Source organism: Papaver somniferum, chromosome 9 (assembly GCF_003573695.1).
Source record: "Papaver somniferum cultivar HN1 chromosome 9, ASM357369v1, whole genome shotgun sequence".
NCBI classification, from domain to species: Eukaryota; Viridiplantae; Streptophyta; class Magnoliopsida; order Ranunculales; family Papaveraceae; genus Papaver; species Papaver somniferum.
Genome location: NC_039366.1, coordinates 190,027,455 through 190,049,262, shown reverse-complemented (window position 1 = coordinate 190,049,262; position 21,808 = coordinate 190,027,455). Strand labels below are relative to the sequence as shown.

At 39.0% G+C, this 21,808-nt stretch overlaps 3 long non-coding RNA genes across 7 annotated transcripts; 2 read left to right on the top strand and 1 right to left on the bottom strand.

The window, feature by feature from the left end:
* The first annotated feature begins 275 nt into the window (after positions 1-275).
* On the top strand, positions 276-4,038 carry LOC113313418. 5 transcript variants are annotated; one of them, XR_003341829.1, is made up of 10 exons: positions 279-539; positions 643-733; positions 815-914; positions 998-1,042; positions 1,709-1,792; positions 1,922-1,987; positions 2,097-2,206; positions 2,744-2,831; positions 3,369-3,489; positions 3,721-4,038. It is a non-coding gene; the product is annotated as an uncharacterized LOC113313418 (long non-coding RNA). The 5 variants fall into 5 exon arrangements; XR_003341832.1 differs by having other exon boundaries at positions 276-733; positions 3,374-3,489; XR_003341831.1 differs by having other exon boundaries at positions 279-733; positions 2,756-2,831.
* Positions 4,039-14,217: 10,179 nt separating this feature from the next.
* LOC113309571 lies at positions 14,218-17,106 on the bottom strand. Its single transcript, XR_003340677.1, has 2 exons — positions 15,763-17,106; positions 14,218-15,274 (listed from the first exon to the last, which is right to left on the bottom strand). It is a non-coding gene; the product is annotated as an uncharacterized LOC113309571 (long non-coding RNA).
* Positions 17,107-19,271: 2,165 nt separating this feature from the next.
* LOC113309308 lies at positions 19,272-21,342 on the top strand. Its single transcript, XR_003340508.1, has 2 exons — positions 19,272-19,477; positions 19,785-21,342. It is a non-coding gene; the product is annotated as an uncharacterized LOC113309308 (long non-coding RNA).
* Positions 21,343-21,808: the final 466 nt, after the last annotated feature.

Here is a 21,808-nt window from a genome sequence, read left to right as displayed (position 1 = left end):
ACAAACCTCTCTTTGTGTTGCCTCAACTATTGTCTCTTGCAATACTCCACTACTTTGGGTAATTAGTCCCCCGATACTAGTGGAAAATGGGGCTTCTACAACCCACATGACGACCCCCGGTCAACGGTCATTTGACCTTAAACCGATGAAAGACTGTAGCCGAATAAGAAAAAACACGGAAAAATTCCCAGATGTCTAAAAGCCGTCTCTGAATAAGTATTATTTTATCCCTAATAAATTTATTTTAGATTTTTATTATTTGAGAAGATAAATACCTCTCTCTCCCCCAATTCCAATCTCATTTTCTCTTTCTTCTTCTGCTCTCCGTCTCCATTTCACCTAAGGAACTAGCTCCATGGAAGTGGAGAAATCAGTAACCCAAGATGCTATTTCAACCAAACTAGTAAACCTTCTATAGATTCGTCTTCTGAAATCCCTCAAATCGCTAGTCGAGTTGTAGATCTCAAATCTGATGGAAACAGATTCAGCTTCATTATTTCTCTATTCTTCTCAAAATCGAAATTGAAAAAAATAATCTGGTATCAAATTAGATGTGAGATGTGATTTGAATCTAAGGGGTTTCATGATTAGTGTGATATGTGATTTGAAGCAAGGGTTTTTTTTCGTGTTTTTTGTCTTCAGTAAATGGATAATGAGCTCCCAGATCCATAGGTCAGCATCAAGAACTCTTAGACCACTTACCTCTTATCTAAAAGCTCATCTCTTTTCAGCGGTGAGTCATATTTATATTTTTTTCTTTTCCCTTCTATTTTTGGATTTTTTTTTATGATCAATTTTATTTTTTGAATCTTAGAGGTAGAGAAGGCAATAGAAGAGTCAAGTTGGTGGTGGATCTGATGTTATTGTCGATGTTGTTCCTAAGGAGGGATTATGTGGTAGAGCAAGATTATAAAGTACTCAATTCTTAGTTTATATCAGTATCTCTATAAGGGTTTCTCTTTGTGCAGCCACTAAATTTTTGTCTTTGTGTTTGCAGTAAGAACAAGAGTATCTCTGATGAAATCAGGGTGGAGGTACCAAGGTAATGGTGTTACATATTTAATGATCTTTCCTTTGATGCTGTCAAATGATTAGTGCTTTAAGGATGTTGTTGCTAGACTAGTTAGATCTCAAATGGATATTTTTGTTTGCAAGCTTTATAACAAATGGGTATTCTCTCCTGGATATTCCTAGGTTCTTGAATTAATTATCTGAAATTTTAGTTAGTTGGTGTTATAAGATGTTGTCAAATGGTTTTTTTTCATCTGTATCGCGCGTGAGTTGTATGATTAAATTTCAAAGATAGGATACTATCTAGTTGCTCTATAAATAAGAAAACCATTTCAAATATAAGTCACTACATCATGTGTGCCAATGTTTTTGGAAGGTTGGTACTTGTTTTTGAAATTTCGAAGACTTACTCTGATGATTTTAGAGTAAAAGCCCGATGCAACCTAGTGAAACCCACCACTTGCGCCAATCTTCTGAATTAGCTTGCTTACCTATATGTTACTCTCTACTTTATTCACGTTCTGGTACTCTTACAGTGTCATATGCCCTGTAATCTTTTTGAACTCTAGATCAGTTCATCATCGAGAAGTTAGTCATTACGAGGATGCAAAACCTTGGAACGAAATGTGTGATCTTGCATTCTACTGCACAACACGGAATGAAATCGAGAAATCTGATGTTGTTAGTTTGGTCACAGGATCAACTATGGCATGTACTTCTCAAGCAGTTGATGTACTGAGAAAAGCTAATTGCTCCAACAAAGGCTGATGGAACTAGAGAGGTATGAATTACTATCCCAAGAGTTCTTGTCATCTTCATTTAGTTCTAAGAAATATTGCAGAGTAATTTCAATTCTTCTTTATTTTGGCTATTGCGTAGTATTGTTTCTGAATGTAACTTGCCTTTCTAGGTATGTCATTGATGAGAGGTGGGGATTGAGTAACATAAATATTGGATCAGCACCGCTCTGACTCAGGTAAATCACAAGAACCTATCTGAGCCTTGTTTCTTGTTATCATTTTAGTAGTTATTAGTTTCTCCAAGTCTCATTACAAATCGTATTAAGTTTATAGTTCGACTTTCAGGATTTAAACTTGGGTCTACTGAACATACATCAGAAGCAATAGTGAAGAAGTATGGTGCCGTAAGGTTAACTTTTGAAGTTGAAGGCCTAAATGTGCTGAGAACAACCCAGGTAACTGTTCACCACTCTTCTCGCATCTTGGTCGTTGTAAAGCAATGTACTAGTTAAGCAGACTTACATTACAATACATTAGACAAATTTTATCAATTTTGAATCTCAGTTATGTGGTTGTTATCCACATTTGACAATGATATTTTGCATTTTTACTCGGAAAGGATCTTGAACATTTCTATGCCTATTTGTATGTTGGGATTTGCTATGAAATCTCAGGCTTTCTGAATAGTTCAGTTATGTCTCACAACCAGGTGCTTGCTCAGGTGCATAATCTTAGCCATAATCCAGACATTGGACTCCATAACTGTTATGCATGTTAGGCTAGGAAGTAACCATTTTTCTTCCTTCCATATTACATATAAGAGATGAAGTCATGATCGTAGGTCACCAACGACAGATTAGGCATTTTTGAGGGTCTCATGACCACTGTCCATGCAGTGACTGCTTAGTCTAGTTGTCTCTATTGCGATTTATTGAAATTAATTTCAAGAGTTATGGCTCTGTATCTTCTGTTTACTCAATCATGTGTTTCAGCAAAAAAAAAAGACATTTGATGGTCCATCATGCAAGGACTGGAGAGGTGGAAGGGATGCTTCATTCAGTATCATTCCTAGCAGCACTGGTACATCCTCAAGTGTACTTTCACTTTGTTTATGTAACATAGGCAGTTAAGTTGAGACTTTTTGTTAAATGAAACTGCATTTACTGATCTTTATTAGGCAAGTAACCTCTAACCATAGTCATATTTTTTCATGGTGCTCGCTTTTTTGTTTACTCTTTCCATGCTTAATTTGCTAATTAAATTTTCGCTCGGGCATGTTTGTACCCGCCATAAAAGGACGTTCTCTAGGGCATGTCTGTACAGGTAGTTAGTGAAACATTAGGTTCGGCATATGACTTTGGGTTCATATTTTAAGTTCATGAGTACTTCGTTCCAATTCCAACTATCCATCGTATGAGTTCTACCTTTAGTTTCCCCATATTATTACCTATGAAAAGGGAAAAACAAAGTCATGTACCCTTATATTATTTTATTACCACATTCCTTAATGTCACTTAACTTTTTTTCTACTTTGCTTATCCTCTAGTTGTTTCGTTTTTGATGGAATTCTATTACATTTCGCGACTAACTATAACATTTTTTTTTGTATATACGTAGCTCAGTTGAGGGAAAAGTTGGTGTGCATCATTTGGATGAGGTTCTGCGAGAGGAAACTTCATCGTCAAATGCCACAGAGGGGCAGGAGATACACTCGGTCAATTCGTTAAATTTTTATACGGTAAGAGCCTTGGTGGGATTATTCTTCCTAAGTCATCTGTTTTACCAGTCGTGGCTTGTCAAGTTTACTTCAAATATCGTCAATTTGGACCTTGTTGGATTAGACGAAATGCTTGTTGATGGTATCTGTGATGTTACAATTACCAACGATGGTGCTACGAACTAAAGTTGTTCGAAGTTCTAAGGTAAGATACATACATTTGAGATTTAATCGGTTTGATAAATTTTGCAGGCAACATCCAATTTTGTGAATTGCCATTCATTGCTTGTGTCAAGATAGTTGGATTGCAGTTGATGCCGACATTGGATAAACATCTAAACATCCTCAGTCATCAGTATGTTGGGATGCTTGTGAAAGGTAAGAAGTATATCTTCATCTCTTTCAGCCTACTGTTGAAAACAAGTTAACATGATACAATCTCAAAGAGTTACTTTATCATTACCTTTAAACTGAGCATTTTAAATATAAAACTATGATATTAGATGTCTACTTGGATACATTTCTTAAGCTTTGTTTCTCTCCCGCCCTGTAAACAAACTAATGCAGTCTTTGTTGAAGACGTTCATCTTCCTCCTTTTCACGTTTAATGCCTTTGGCTTTTGGATATGATTCTTACAATTCTTTCTAAGATTGCATTGTATATGCCAAGCGCAAAGAAAATGTTGTGTATTGGGAAAAACTATCCTCACGGCGTTCATTATTGCTTGCTCATTGTTGGTCACTATAACCCCGGAAGTCTCGTCTTCGTGGTAGAGAAGGTTCAGATTTTCCAATTCCCAAATATAGCTAATCCTTCTCACGATCCATAAAACGCCATGCCACCGTGAACGATTGCTTATCCGAGGTTTGTCCAACAATGTTCAACAAAGGCATGTTGTACCTATTCGTCTTATAAGTACAATCCATGAACAAAACTTGGTAAAAGCAACGCGCCAATTGAATCATATCGGGATGCGCAAGAAAAATACGATCCACCTTCCTCTCCGATGACTCATGGTGTCTCACCGTGTAGTTATATTTGTGTACCAGCCATTGTAATTCTTCCATTACCTTTCTTCCATCCCATTCAATTGTTTTGATAGTTACCTTGGCCGCATAAATTTTAGACCATTAAGAGAGGTTATTCTTGTCATCCCTCTTGAACTTACTAAGGAGCTTGCTTGGTTTAATTCCCCAACTTGTTCCTACTTGTTCGAACTCGTGCGGCTTCAACTTGTGAACTTGGGAGTGCCCAACAAGACTTTCCGGATCTTTATGGTTCTTCCAACCAACATAAACTCTATTCATTCTCCACATGTTACCGGTTTCTTTGTTCCTCCAAAAAATTATCTTGAATGGGCACCCACACTTTTTTGACTTCGTCTTGTACACCCTAGTCGTCTTCTTATCATACACATAACCCTTTCTCTTGTGACTTGCGTCCGGCGACCCACTACACTCGCATACCATTTAAATCCGTGTATATTTTTGTTGGGAGTTTTTCACTAGAACACACATCTTCTCTTTTTCTTTCTTAACAATCCAATTTACCGCGTCGTATTTTTCCTTCCACTCCAAATCATTAGCATAATATGCGGAAGTATTAGGACCCCTAACATTGTGAGCTTGAGGTTGATCCGTCATCGGTACCAATGCAATCTACAAAACAACAAAATTTAGTTGATATGTACTACAAAAGTCGGAAAGGTCGATATAAAAAACAACGCCGGCTAAAGAGCAGCCGACATGGTCAAAATATAAAATAGTGCCGACCGAACTATAGTCGGCAGGGTCCGTATCCACTACAATGCTGGCTTATACATGTTTCAATTTCGGTTCCTGTGCTGCAAAAAAATCTTGTAGTCGGCATGGTCCATATTTTCGACCTTGCCGACTAAGCACTTCTCATGAAAAGTCGGAGCGTTTGCTAATATATACCACGCCGACGCCTTTAGTCGGCATGATCGTCAAACGTCGACCTTGCTGATACTGGGCAACAAAAGTGAAAAAAAAAGAAAGAAGCAAAATCGATTATTTGCATGGAAAATCACAACCTTCACCACGTAAGTTGTCTACCTGATTATTTGCAGCTTCATTCTCTTCTTCTTGGTCATTAGATTTTGCATTTGGCCCAAGACATTCATCACTTCTATACCCATCTTGAGTTTGAGGAAAATAAAAGTGAGGATCATGCATATAATCCATTTGATCATGATTTGGTAGATCATCGTACAAGTACTCATCTGTAGGAGGAAAGTTAGAAGACTCACCCACTTCAAAATCAGGATTTGAATCACTCTTCTCACTCATATCACAAATTTCACAAAAACCATAACTCCCCCCCCCCCCCCTCAAAAAAAAAACAAAAAAACTTCTTCTACTACTTCACTCTCTCTCAATTATTTCTAAATCCACTCATACAAATCAAATAACTAATTGTTTGAGGGTGAAAACGATTTCTGCTGATTTTGGTAATTTGGGGTGTGTGGGTGAGAAACGAGTTTAAACCCTAAACAATGTACTGCAAGGGAGTACTTTAGATTCGAGAGATCAATCTGTACAAATCCGGCCTAAATCAAGAAATGGCCGTTCCAGACTTGCTTCGGTCACAAAGTGAAGGAGAAGGTTTGGTTTTGGGGAGGGAAGCGAAGAGAGTGTTGAGACCAGAATAGTTGATTCTGGAAGAGTAGTTGTTTCATGACTTGTATCAAAAGTGGGAAGCTAACAGATGAAAAGATAACAAATATTTTCTGAGTGTTGTATCCTCCTGACCTGAACTTGTTATTCGGTGGAAATATGTAAGACCTATTTATACAAGTCGGAGTGAAACGTACTCTGGTCTCGTAAGAAATGGAAAACGGATGAGTAAATTGGAGGAGGTGGTAACCGGTAGCGCCTGGAATTGATGTTCCATAAAAAAAAGCGTTTCACCATTACTCCATGTATTTATTAACCTCCTCATCCTTATGACACTGTCTTATAACGGGCGTAGTGTACGCCGCACGCTGTAAACCGCCAAACCAATACCCAATGAGAATCCCCAGTTTGTGACATGTGTTGATGTCTCGAGTGTTTTCATGGAAAACATGTAGCATGTTGTTGTTCGGCAAGTTGAGCTTGGGAGACATTCCGGCTCGATGATGACCTTCGACGATCGAGATTTTGCATCTTGAGAGGAAGGGTAGCCGTTGATCATTGCAACCCTTCGTTTGGTATCCAGTGGCATGAAAGCATGGCCGGTACGGCTTTAATATGGTCTATTTTAGGCGCGGCCAAAAGTTAAGGTTTTGGCTTTGTTTGGGCGTGACCAAACTAGGGCTTGGCGTCGGGCCAAAGGTTACCCTGCGTTAGCTGGTAACCTTGGATGGCTAAGATCTGCATCTTAGATGGAAAAGTGGTCGTTGATCTTCGCAAGCCTTTGTTTTCGTAGCCGCATAGGGAAGGCCGGCATGTTATGGCGCGACAAGGTGGTTGGCATGCCATTGGCACATGTGGCATGGCTGGCATACCTTGGCGCGGTTTGGGCGTGGCCAAAATAAAGGTTTTGGCGTTGGGCCAAAGGTTACCATGCGTTGGTTGGCGACCTTAGACGGCTAATATTTGCATATTAGATGGAAGGATGGTCGTTGATCGTCGCCAGCCTTTGTTTTAGTAACCGCATAGGGAAGAACGACATGGTATGGAGCGGAAAGGTGACTGGCATGCCATTGGAACATGTGGCACGACCGGCATGCCTTGGCGTGGTTTGGGCGTGACCAAAACTAGGGTTTTGGGCCAAAGGTTACCATGCGTTGGTTGGCGAACTTGGACGGCTAAGATTTACATCTTAGATGGAAGGATGGTCGTTGATCGTCGCAAGCCTTTGTTTTGGTAACCGCATAGGGAAGGACGGCATGGTATGGCGCGGCAAGGTGGCTGGCATGCCATTGGCACATGTGGCGTGGACGGCATGTCTTGGCGCGGTTTGTAGGATTTTGGCGTTGGGCCAAAGGTTACCATGTGTTGGTTAGTGACCTTGGATGGCTGAGATTTGCATCTAAGATGGAAGGGTGGCCGTTGATTGTCGCACGCCTTCGTTTTAGCAGCCGTGAAGGGAAGGCCGGCATGACATGGCTTAGGCACGGCAAGGTGGATGACACGACATGCCATTGGCACATGTGGCATGGTCGGCATGCCTTGGCGTGGTTTAGGGGTGGCCAAACTAGGGTTTTGGCGTTGGGCCAAAGGTTAATTACCATGCGTTGGTTGGTGACCTTGGACGACTGATATTTGCATCTAAGATGGAAGGGTGGCTGTTGATTGTCGCACGCCTTCGTTTTGGAAGCCGTGAAGGGAAGGCCGACATGGCATGGTGGATGGCGGGTCACGCCATTGGTACATGTGGCATGGTCGGCATGCCTTGGCGTGGTTTAGGCGCGGTCAAACTAGGGTTTTGGGCTTGGGCCAAAGGTTACCATGCGTTGTTTGGCGACCTTGGACGGCTAAGATTTGCATCTAAGATGGAAGAGTGGTCGTTGATCATCGCACGCCTTCATTTTGGTAGCCGCATAGGTAAGGCCGGCATGGTATGGCGCAGCAAGGTGGTTGCATGTCATTGGCACATGTGGCATGGCTGGCATACCTTGGCGCGGTTTGTAGGATTTTGGCGTTGGGCCAAAGGTTACCATGTGTTGGTTAGTGACCTTGGATGGCTGAGATTTGCATCTAAGATGGAAGGGTGGTCGTTGATTGTCGCACGCCTTCGTTTTAGCAGCCGTGAAGGGAAGGCCGGCATGGCATGGCTTAGGCACGGCAAGGTGGATGACACGACATGCCATTGGCACATGTGGCATGGTCGGCATGCCTTGGCGTGGTTTAGGGGTGGCCAAACTAGGGTTTTGGCGTTGGGCCAAAGGTTAATTACCATGCGTTGGTTGGTGACCTTGGACGACTGATATTTGCATCTAAGATGGAAGGGTGGCTGTTGATTGTCGCACGCCTTCGTTTTGGAAGCCGTGAAGGGAAGGCCGACATGGCATGGTGGATGGCGGGGCACGCCATTGGTACATGTGGCATGGTCGGCATGCCTTGGCGTGGTTTAGGCGCGGTCAAACTAGAGTTTTGGCGTTGGGCCAAAGGTTACCATGCGTTGTTTGGCGACCTTGGACGGCTAAGATTTGCATCTAAGATGGAAGAGTGGTCGTTGATCATCGCACGCCTTCATTTTTGTAGCCGCATAGGTAAGGCCGGCATGGTATGGCGCGGCAAGGTGGTTGGCATGTCATTGGCACATGTGGCATGGAATGCCTTGGCGCGGTTTGGCATGACCAAAACTAGGGTTTGGGCCAAAGGTTACCATGCGTTGTTTGGCGACCTTGGACGGCTAAGATTTGCATCTAAGATGGAAGGGTGGTCGTTGATCATTGCACGCCTTCGTTTTGGTAGCCGCATAGGGAAGGCCGGCATGGTATGGCGCAGCAAGGTGGTTGGCATGCCATTGGCACATGTGGTGCGGCTGGAATGGTTGGCATGCCTTGGTGTGGAGATGCAGCTGGCATGGCATGCCATTGGCGCAGTGGTGCGGCTAGCATGGTTGGCATGCGCGTGGAGGTGCGGCTGGCATGGTCCTTGGCGCGGAGGTGCAGCTCGCATGGTTGGCATGCCTTGGCGCGGAGGTGCGGATGGCATGGCATGTCATTGGCGCAGTGGTGCGGCTATCATGGTTGGCATGCCTTGGCGTGGAGGTGCGGCTGGCATGGGATGGAATTGGCGCAGTGGTGCGGCTGGCATGGTTGGCATGCCTTAGCGCGGAGATGTGGCTGACATGGTATGCCATTGGCACGGTGGTGTGGCTGGCATGGTTGGCATGCCTTGGCGCGGTGACGTGGCTGGTATGGTCTGCCATTGGCACAGTGGTGCGGCTGGCATGGTTGGCATGCCTTGGCGCGGTAGCATGAGAATTAGGGTTTGGCATAGATGATGTCAGTCAGTATTAAGGGTTCTGCCGTGGAACATGACCCATGTAAAAAAAAGGGTACCCCGATAATTCTTACGTAGGCATGCTGATTGATTCAATAAATGTGCTAATGGTCATAGTGACGTCATGTCAGATGTTCAGTTTTACGATTTTGACCCTAAGCTAAAAAACCACCATCAACACTAATATAACAAATTTAACTAATCTAATCATTTCAATTAAATTGGTATTAATCATTGCAGGGGCAATTTTGCCATTCATAAAATACAAGGTTAAGGGGTGACATCTTTTACTTCAAAATGACCTAGCTTTTGTCTCATTTGGTATAACCCAATTAATTTGGGTATACCCCAATCTCGCCAGGATAAGAAAAAAGGAGTTTTAGTAAAAGAATAAAGCTAAAAGTGAAAAATAAAGAGTAAAATTAGAAAATTCCCAAATGGAAACTAAGTATCCGTTAAAAATCACACGGAAAATCACAGTAGTTTTCTCATGGAAACTGATTTTCCGTGTGATTTCTCTTATCTACAATCCGCATCCGATATGATCTATTCTAAAGTGTAGATAAAAGATATCGCTACACTTAAGCGTTATGGAAGACCAAAGTAGTTAGATTTCACTACAATTAATCTATAGCAAAGCGAAATCACTTACCATAGTGCTTGGCCTTAAAAATTACGTTGGGCTAAATACAAATAAAAAATGCATGGTTAATAACATGCCACACTAATGTATTTTTGGATCCAAGTATATTATGGTTTATCATGTTAATTGTTGTACGCCTTCGTTTCCATGCTTGGATGCTAATAGGGATTTGATATCCTCCTCGATAAATTGGTACTCGTATTAATAATGTTGTTCGTTTGCTGCAAAATGTACAAAAATGGTTTTAGGAATGCTAGTAATATTATTCGTTAATTGATACCGAAAAACTGTATACATCATGTTAAGATAAACCATTGAAAAATATTATAAAATACAAATTTTTTGTATCACATATTAAATATATGAATTCCAAAATGGAAATCGATAACACTTGAGGGATGGCATTTGAATTAAAATTCTGCCATTTGGATTTGAAAAATTTATCTTCATAATCATTATTTTCTTCACTAAAATATAGTTATCCCATAAGGGAGTAATAAGCACAAAACACCACTATAACAATCAAATCCGGTAGCCATTAATCTTCATGCAAATATAAAATAACGTCATGCCGGAAGAAATCGTCCCTGATATAATTGAAACAATTTAACAATCATCCGAAATGCCTATGAGGCTATGATAAATCTCTAATGGGTTTGAGAACATCATGAGAGTAATAATGAGATTGAAATAGGAAAAACCAATACATCAAATAGAATAACGAAACACCTAAAGGATTGTTTGATACATATTGATGCAATGCGGCCAAATGAAGCGTCCGCTAATGAGAGAAACCACGCAAAAGGAGCAAAAGGGAGTTCTTGAACCGAAGGAACAAAGCCAGTAAGCTCACATTTATATTAAATATAACTACATTCTTTTTTTTTGTGAAGATCTTATTTGAAAATATAACTACTAACAGAAATATCTATTTATTGTATCCAAATCTGATTGGAAGATCTGAATAATTCATATAATATCCAACAGATTTGGAGTATGCTAATGAAGAATTAAACTTTGGAAGATTTGCTTGCATACTTTTTTTTTGGAAAAAATGGTTATGATAGAGAAGATCTGTTAACGATATCTTAACATCACTGGGTCTCTACACGAAGGTATATATAAGAATCAGAAAACACTGAGATCAATTGAGATATTGTTCTATTTTGATTGGCAGTGAAAAATGTGATTTAAAAAAAAATTGGTGTTGTAAAAGAATCAATATATACCAAGATTATGGTGGTTACCAAACTTCATAGAGATTTAATACCAAGTAAAAATCATTTTTCTATCATATAAAACTTGTCGAGTTTAATTGGGACAGTCAAATGGTATTATCCTGGGAGGTAAATATAGTAAAAGGACTAAATTACCCTAACCTTTAAGATTATAACACCTTCCATCCCACTTAATTTTTATTTCTATAAAGGTTTTCTACATATTTTTAAACTTTTAATTATATTATAAATATTTTATAACAAAAAGAGACGTCGTACAAGGCTTATATTAATAGAAACAAAAAGAGTTATTTACACATGAATAGGCGGGAGTCGGACAACAATCTGTGCACCAACACCTTTTCGGATAGTTAAACCTACGTACCTTATGCAAAAGCGAACCCCCTACTTTGTTGTTAACATCATAGTTGGTTAGACAATTCTTCAATCTCCTCAACGGAATAACGAGGTCATCTCCATGCTCACCCAAAGTCAAGAAATTCAAGGCGAAAAACTGATATCCATGTGACGTGCACTTGTGTAAATACTTGTTGCGCTTACGAACAACTGCCGCAGAAATGGCATGGCCAGGTGTAAAGTTACGAATCCCTCCGCCTGAAAATGGTGAAACTCCGGTGACGTCGAAGCAATTATCTTGTTCGTTAACCCAATTATATATGAGGATGTTGGCAGGCTTGAGAGCGTTATCATTTTCAGATAAAAATCCCAAGGCGACTTCTTTCCCTGCTGCAACGCCACATCTGTAGCAAATATCCATAACCCATATCAAGTTGTGCCTGAATTTAAGACCAACTTCGCTTGAACAATGGAGTGCGTGGTCTCTAAAGACGTCCATATCACCGCCACAACAAACTGGGCCCCAACACCTTTTTTAATAACAACACCCAATCTATGAAAAATAAAACTACCTAGACCACTACCAGCATCATTACTAACTAAATATTTTTTCAAACGCTTAAAAAAACATACAAAATCTTCGCTAAGCTCCCCCAAAGTAGTGAAAGCTAAAACACCCAAATCACATCCATGTGAGACACATTCTTCCAAGTATTTAGTATGTTTATGCAATATTGCTCTTGAAATTGCTTGGCATGGAATGAAAGCACGGGTTTCTTCACTAGTGAAGGGAGAGACACCTGTAACATCCATACATGTTGGCCATTTTCCCAGTTAAGAACAATGATATCTTCCGGGCATAAATCCTTGTTATTATCTGATTAAAAACCTCACAAAAATCTTAAAGAAATTGGTTCCTAATGAGGTAAGGAGATAAAGAATTATGAAGAGGTAAGGAGATAAAGGATCTCATTGTCTAATTACCCTAGCAGTAATACGAAAATTGTCATCATCCGAAACACTAGGGGTTACGTTTTATAAAATGGTTGCATGAAGATAGGAATCTGTAATGTCAGCGGAGAAAATATTTTGGAAGTAATTTGTTAGGATGTTACCGATTTCAGTTATATTATGTATGGCAATATTTTGATCATTCGTTAAACATTTTATGTTATTCCATTTTCTCCTTCTTAGAATGACACTATAGAAATACTTTGTATTTCATGTTATCTATAGATTGATGATTTCCAATTACTTCTTGTTGATCTTACAAATATTTTAATTGATTTAACTTTTATTTTTCTTTGTTTTTCCATTTTGTCACGGAAAATCCTCAAGCTTTAGTTCTTTCTGTTTCTTTTATTTGTGCAGAGATAAAGATTTTTTACTTGGTAATCAAAAAATATTCCTTTTCCAATCAATTAATTTTTTCCCTAAAGTTTAAACATTATATACTAAGGTAAGAAGTATTTTCTCTTCAAATATTTTGGTTGGTATTTGCCAAAGACCTAGCAGATTGAACATCTCTCTTCATGAAAACCTCATCTGCAAAATAGAGATGAGTGACTTTTGGGATCATGCACCTGGGGTGGAGAAACAAGTATCCAAGCCTCACCTGCTTAATCATTAGAGAGTTGAAGACTCTCATCGTAAAAACAAAGAGGTATGGATATAGAGGGCATCCTTGTCTGATGCCTCTCTTAGGACGTCCACAATGGACGACTAAACCCAAATATTTGGTCCAGTGGGTAGATATAGTGAGACGGACCATCGATCAAAATTTGATCAAAGACTAAAACCCAGACCAAATTTGGTCGGCGACCAAGACCAAACCCACATATAGTTGGGCGTTTATATAATCCACGCCCCATCACCAGGCGGACGTATAGTCCACGCCCCACCCCAGGCGGACGTATAATGTTCGCCTGTTTTCTTTTTCTTTTCTTTTGTGTGGGGCGTGGTTTATACCTCCGCCCCACTCTTTAAAAGTTTGCATTTGCATGGGGCGGGCTTAATACCTCCGCCCCATTTTTTTTATTTTTTTTTATTAAATTTTTTTTTTGAATTTCTCTGCACCGGGAGAACGTATAATCCCCGTCCCACTCCAGGCGTTGGTATAGTTCACGCCCCACACCAGGCGAACGTATAATGCACGTCTGACCAAATTTAGTCTTTCCACCATAGCGTCACACGCCAGACTAAACCCAAAATTTGGTCTTTTTTTCCCTTTTTTGTCTTTGGTTATACTCGCACCACTGCAGTTGCTCTTATCAACTATATACCCATAAGTTGAGCCATTCGCCATGATTGAGAATTTTGGAGCAGTAATGCACATACAAATCCAATCAATGAACTTTTGAGGGAATTTTAACTTCTATAGAGTAATGACCAAGGCATCCCATCTGATGCAGACGTAATATTTTCTTAAATCAATCTTAATAGCACACTTGGGGGCATTATTGCAGTGATAGTTACGAAGAAATTCATGAGCCAGCATGATATTATCTTGAATTGACTTGCCTGAGATATAAAATATATGACTGACAGAGACTTACCAACTTCTTCACCACATGATTACGCCGAATAGTTAAGAATGCACTTATGCAACACATTACAGCAGGAAATGGGTCTAAAATCATTCAACATAGAAGCATTAGTAGTCTTAGGAATCAAGGAAATAAAAGTGGCATTTACCTCACCTAGGAATTTTACACTCGAGAAGCATCTCTTCACAGCTTTAATAAAATCAGATCCAATAATTCTCTAACAGCACTTGAAAAAATGAGAGGAAAATCCATATGTGCCAGGGGCCTTATCCGAAACAATAGTAAACAAAGCGAAAAATATCTCATTATTAGTGACTGGCAGGGTTAAAAGGTCATCTTCTCCCAAAGAAACATGCTTACTCAGCTCAATATGTTCCCAAGCAGCAGCATCAATATGCACATCAAATTGTTTTCCAAACAGCTTTGTATAGTACGACACACATCCCTGGCCAATTTATTCATCCGTAGAGAGCTTAGTACCCCCAGAGTCATAGATGACTAGAATTATGTTTGTAGCTCTTCTTTACACAATAGAATTATAAAAATAGGATCGAGTATCGTTTTCATCCAACTTGAGTCATTGAACGCTAGATGGTTGCCTCTTCATAGACTCCTCATATCTCACATTTTTAGCATAATCCTGAACTGCATTTCTCTCAGTAGAAATATTGACAAGACAAAAAGGATTAACCTGAAGACTTTTCTGCATAGTCTCAAGATGATCCTTAGCAACACCAACTTGAGCACTCAAATTAGTAAACCTTCTCTTCTCTGAGTAATTAGAAATTGTTTGACATTCTTCAATCTAGACACAAACCTGAACATGGGAGTTCCTTGAACTTCTAGTTTCTAAGCCTCCTCTATAACTGCTATGAAATCTTCATCTTCAGCCCAAGTGTTATAGTACCTATAAGCCTTAGGACCATTGGCTCTACCATAGAACACACTGAGAATCATGGGGGAGTGATCAGAAATACCACTAGGAAGAAAGTACGCAACTGAACAAGGAAACTGACTCATCCATTGCAAAAATTGATCATAACCCTGCCCAGCTTGCAGGTAATCTTGTGTGGGCATCCTGCTTGCTGTTCCAAGTGAAAAAGCAACCCACATGAGGACAATCAAATAAATGAGCATCCTGAACACGCTCTTGAACTCTGATGAGATGAGAAGTATTCAAAGAAACTCCCCCTCATTCTCATTAGAATACAAACAAGCATTAAAGTCACCCATGACACACCAAGGTAAACCATCAGAAGTTGCAAAACTAACAATCCTTTTCCATAACGGTTCTCTCAATTCATCGGAACTGTGACCATAAACAATTGTAAGGATGAACCACAAACCATTTTGAATAGACATTCTAGCAAAATATGAATTAATCAGAACTGCAAAGCAAATGAACTCTAGCCCAATCGGGGCCCTACCTGAGCCAGATATGACCAAGTATCCAAAAAAAAAAAAACTAGGTAGGTTGAATATTATGTCTAACTTTATCCTTATTATAAACCTGAACTCGAGTTTCAACTAGTCCACAAATTTTAAAGTTTTGAATTCTAATAAGATTCCTTACCTCCACCTTCTTTAGAGGGTCATTGAGCCCTCTTGTATTCCGACATTCTAGATTAATCATGACTGACAATCCTTGAGGAGGAATGGCGAACCCAACCTAATTTCTTAAGGTCAGTACCTCTAACACCCATAAACGAAACACCTCATTCTTTCTTGAAGAACCTTGTGAGCCATTCCTAAACGCATCTCTAATCTGTTTAAATCCAACCATACCCTCAGAAGAGTCACCCCCCACAATTTTTTGTGATTTCCTTCATGGATTGGTCACTGTGTATTTCTTGTACCATCTCCTCAACAACTACATCTTCAAGAAGAGGTGAAAAGGTGATATGTGGAATCTGAAGCTGAACAAGATCCACATGAGTGCTATCCCGCTAAAATCCAGGCCGGAGAGAACGTATGGGAATCCTGAACCACCGATACATGATCCTTAACTGTAAAGTCACTACCAATCTTCATAGACTTCCTCTTATGAGTAACATGGGATCAATCTTTCTCAATAATAGGCAACACCTGAATCACAATATCTTGTTGACCTGAAGGAAAGTAGTTATCCTTATCTTTAATTTTGGGAGTGTACATCACAGCAGGAGGTGAAGCAATCACCCTCTTTGGGCACTTGTTCTCGTTGTGACAAAACGTCGAGCACCTGAGTATCGTGGAGGTTTCCACACATAACTTACACTAACAGTACATTTCTTCCCATTATAAAAAACCACATGAATTGTCTTCTTCAACTCAGACTTAGGATTGATTTCCACACATACTCGGGCATATGCTATTCTTGTTCGAGCAGCAGTAGGTCCATCCAGTAGTAGAGGTTTACCAACAACACTAGCTATTATACTGAGCTCTTCAGGGTTAAAGGAGTGTCATTCTCCTTCATGGCTTGGTCACTGTGTATTTTTGTACCACCTCCTCAACAACTACATCTTTAAGAAGAGGTGAAAATGTGTTATGTAGAATATGAAGCTGACTAAGATCAATATGAGTCATATCCGGCTCAAATCCAGGAGGGAACATAGGAGAATCCAGAACCACCGAGACATTATCCTTAATAGTAAAATCAGTACTAATCTTCATAGACTTCTTTTCATGAGTAACATGGGACCAATCTTCACAATAGTAGGAAACACTTGCATCACAATATCTTGTTGACCTGAAGGACAATAGTTAGCCTTATCTTTAATTTTGGGAGTGTAAGTCACAACAGGAGATGAAGCAATCACTCTCTTTGGGAACTTGTTTTCGTTGTGACAAAACGTCGAACACACTGCATTGTGGAGGCTTCCACAAATAATCCACACTAACAGTACATTTCTTCCCATTATCAATAACCACATGAATTGTTTTCTTCAACTCAGAATTAGTATTGATTTTCATACATACTCGGGAATATGCCATTCTTGTTCGAGCAGCAGTAGGTCCATCCAATAGCAAAGGTTTACCAACAACACTAGCTATTATACCAATCCCTTCAGGGTTTAAGGCATGAAGAGGAACTCCTCTAATAGTCATCCAAACATGAATGGTCTGGATATTATCTAGCCCATCTTCAATAAAAGGTTTCATTGACGAACAAAAAAGGATTACCCGAGAGGAACACATGACCATTTTCAAGAGCTAAAATATGATCTTCATCAGAAAATTTGAGTATAAAGGCCTTTTCTCCATGAATAGTCATATAAAGGTTACCTTTAATTAAAGCTTTTTCGATAGAGATTTTAATATATTTTTTTTTTAAAATGTGCGCCCCACAAATCCACCTACTATAAGTCTTTCATACCCATCCATGTGATGTGATTAGCAGTATCACAATCTCTGATCGCCGCAACTGTAACTCCATCAACCACTTAAGGAGGTCGATAACATAAGTCTGCTGGTGCCTGATAAATTCGGCAGAATCTGTTTAGAACGACTAGCTACACCACTCCAATTTGAAATGGGTAAATCCATAGGACGAGAACAAAGTCAATCCCATTACTATACCTAGATGTGGATGAAGAGGACCAGGATTCATGGCTTTTTACGAAAAAAACCTAACCTTTTTAACAATGGCCAAAATAGCCCCGCCAATGTCAAAGAAGATTCTATATGATGGCTTCTTACCATATCAGGAAAATTTAAAGTTAAGCCAATGTACAATAAACGGAATGAAACTATTATAAATAACTATAACTTAGGACAGCCAGACTCTTTTTGGAAACAGCTGTCGGACATAGAAACATGCCAAAGATTAAGATCTTTACTTGAAAATGCTTACAAAATGCAGCGTCTACTAATCTTAAATTATCCAGATTTAAGAAAGACATATCATCAAACTGTGCTTTTGGTTGTAATGAACCAGAATCCATAGAATACCTTTTCTTACACTGTCACTATGCTAAAGAAGTTTGGGCTACAGAGCCATTTCCGGTAGATGTAAATTTCAATTATTCAACCTCCTTTCTAGATATCTGTAAAGAATGGATGGTAAAAGTTAATCCAACTATACCTGTAAAAATTATAATGACAAAAAAATATGGTTTATCTGGAAAGAAAGATGCAATAAAACCTTTGGTCAGCAACAACAAACTCATAACCAACTAGCTTTAGAAATCCAGAGACACTTGACATTCTGGCACAAGGATAAATACACTGTTCAAAATAGATCTTTAGAACATTTCAAATGTTAATTGGTATTTCCCAAGAGTATGCCAAAATAAACTAAACTTAAATGCAGCTTGGATTTCCGAGAATGTCCCGGCAGGTTTCTCCTTAATTTTCAGAAATGATGCAGGTGACTTCACACAAGGAAGGGCAAGACCATTCATAGCCTCATCCCCAAAAGAAGCAGAAGCATTAGAACTCCTTCAGGCAGCTAAGTTGGAAAAAGAAGAAAATCTATCAGATTTCAGCGTAGAGGGAGATTTTGAGAACCTTCTTGACTATCTGAATGGTGAATCATCTCAAATATCTTGGCAAAACAAGTCTATCATGGATGAAATAAATAGAGAGCTTTCTCTTTGTCAAAATTTTCTAGGTTTTTCTTATGTGCCAAGAACAACAAACAATGTGGTTGATATACTGGTTAAGGAAGCTAAATCCTTTAGAACAATTCTTAATTGGAGATACGTAGCTACATTTTGTGTTGATCATGCTTTAAATATAGATAAATTAAATGCGCGGGTTGACACTTCTAGCCAAATATTAGATGGCTCTACTCTTTCTTTCTGATGTAAGAATTATTAACTCTCTAAATTAGTCTTTCCAATGCTATTTAACTTAACAAAAAAAAAATACATAGAGGATTTGAATAAACAAGCTAAAAGTCACCCCTCACACTGGGACGGCCCCCACACCCAGGGAATTAGCATGGGTATTGGGTTGAGTTCCGGTTTTTACCTTACTGCTGTAGAACTGAAAGTGACAGCTACTGACCACGTGAATAGTTGCTGACCTATGACCACACAATTCTTTACAGGGAGTCGATATTCTGGTCAAAGCTTTTCTGAAGATATATTTCTAGCTTCAACGAATCCTGAAAAAGCTTCAAGAGAACTTGGAGATGAGATGATTCTTCTTGTAATAGCTGATACTGAGGGGAAGCAATTGAATGGTGCACCTCTAAGTCTTTGATTGACAAGTCTTGAAGGATACAAAATCTCATTCATTTGCCTCTTCTCAGCATCGGTTATTATTGGGTTAGTTTTATGATGGACGGATTTTTAGATCCGGTAAGTATCAGAAACCCCAATTGGTAAATATTTTTTCTTTTGCTTTGTCAGATTTGATTCTTTGAACTTGAATAGAAAAAATTAGGGTTTCTGTTTGTGAGCCAATTTTATGAAATTCACTATCTTCAGATTCTATCCAAGTCCTGACCGAGAATTTTGTTTTGGTATATAAAGCTAGGTATTCACCTATGGATGTGATGACTAATTTAACAAACTAGAACTAGTAATTATCTTGAGAAATTGCTTATCTACAATCGTACTACTTGGATTAGATTAACATTATGCATTTATGAACAATTAATTACAGGTTTTAATGATCTCCACGGCGACTGGTTAGAATGATGCTAGCTAATCCGGTAGTTTTCTATTCAAATTCTTGGGGACCATGTGAAGGTAGCAGCAGGTTATGGATCCCCCAGTGCCTGTTGAGTGGATTCAAAGTTGCAACCTATATAAGAAGCAAACCCACAGTTGAACTGATGCACCCCTCTTATAAAATGATGATCTGAAATTTGAGATTTGGTTTTTGTTTGGATTGTTAGTTCTCATAGTCTGCACGTGTTTATTGAAAGTTGATACACATTTTGAAACTTCTGATCCATGAATTGTTTTCTAGAAATGAATTGTTAAATTTGCCAAAATTCATATGAGATTCTCAAAGGGTAATTTTTCATAGTACTTGAACTAACATTCCCAAGTGAATACCACATCTTGAAACCTTTAGAGTTTAGACCCAGCAATGGAACCTAGTATTCTTCAAAAACGTCAGGTACATATTGAACGTGCATGGTATACTTATCCATTCTTGTAATTGCATGAGCATCGTCAGGCTTCAGTGATCCGAAACTACTAATGAAATCAGACACTCCTTATGTACTAATGTAATTGTTCAACAATTACCTTTATAAACAGAGATCCAAAATCTAAGGTCTACATTAATTACATTTACACATCCATCTAAAGTTACTAGTAATAAAGTTGCTTAATTTTCTTTCTCCCAGCAATTTCTTCTTTATTCTGACAGGTACGACTACTCTTTTGCAAGAAGAGCGCAAAAAGGGCTATGCGTATCACAGCTCTAGAAGTGGTGTGAATATTTTGGGAGTTTGGTGTGGAGCTCATTTCTCTAGGAAATGCAGATGAATGATGTACGTGACATAAAGACGTGTATGATGCACGATTTTGTCCAAGTTATCATGGGGGATCATGAATGCGCATCTCTCAAGGTTGGAAAATGTTTCTGAAGTTCGTCGTTTAGAGTTAATAGTGGATAAAGAATTATCACCAACATTTCCTGAAACTTTGAGCATTTTAAATAAGTTGCGGAGTGCGGACAATTATTGTCCTCAAAGCAAGTTTTAGTTTTTAACCTCAACAGATTCCATGTAGTAAGCACTTGCGCGTTTTACATTTGGGTCATCCAGTTCCAGGTGTAGTGTTCAGAATTTCTTCTTTGGATTGCTAAATTTAGGTATTTAAGGTACTTGTACATTTGCTCATTAGATCTTAGAGAACAATCTAAGGATGAGCCATCAGTAGACTTTTCAATCTGTTGACACTGGTCTTAGGTAAGTGTGTCCATATTAGAGGTATGCTTAAAGAAATGGGTTCTTTAAGTAATCTAAGGCACCTTGGTATCTAGTTTACAGATATTAAAGACCTACCTGATTATGTTACCAGTCTTTGTAATTTGCTTAAAATATCTTAGATTTCATGATCTGTCATTTGCGTCTATTGAGGATATTCCTGAATCGCGTGTATTCTGTCCTTGAAATTCAGTCCTACTTCGAATGCAACCTGTAGGTTTGTACATCAGTATGTACAGTTACTACAGTACTAAATACATCCTAGCGTGGTTTGGTTTTCTTTCGCTTTCTTCCAGTTACTTTATTAACGTGGTTTGGTTTTGTGTCACTGCTAAGCACAATTACACAAGTACTAGTACCTCTGCCACAAGCCTTTGTGACAATTATGTCATTAATATATGAAGCAGGGAGCTGAGAAAAATAGGAGCTGTGGCTTAGGCTAAAGAAGCAAAATACTTTATCAGAAGATGCAATAAGAACTTTCAATCTGAAATTTTCGCCTAATTGATCTATGAATACATATCAGAATTCTTCTCTTTGTAAAACAAGGATAATCATTTTGCTTTCATTTATATGATTTATTTACTCTATTTTGTCAGCCGTTTACGACAGGATGATACTTACGTTACGACCTTGTTCATTTCAGTGTTGTTATGAACTTTTAAGATGTTCTGAATGCCATTGCTGTCATCGACTTCTTATCTCAGAGGGCAATGGTAAAGTCTGTAATGCTCCTCGACATCTC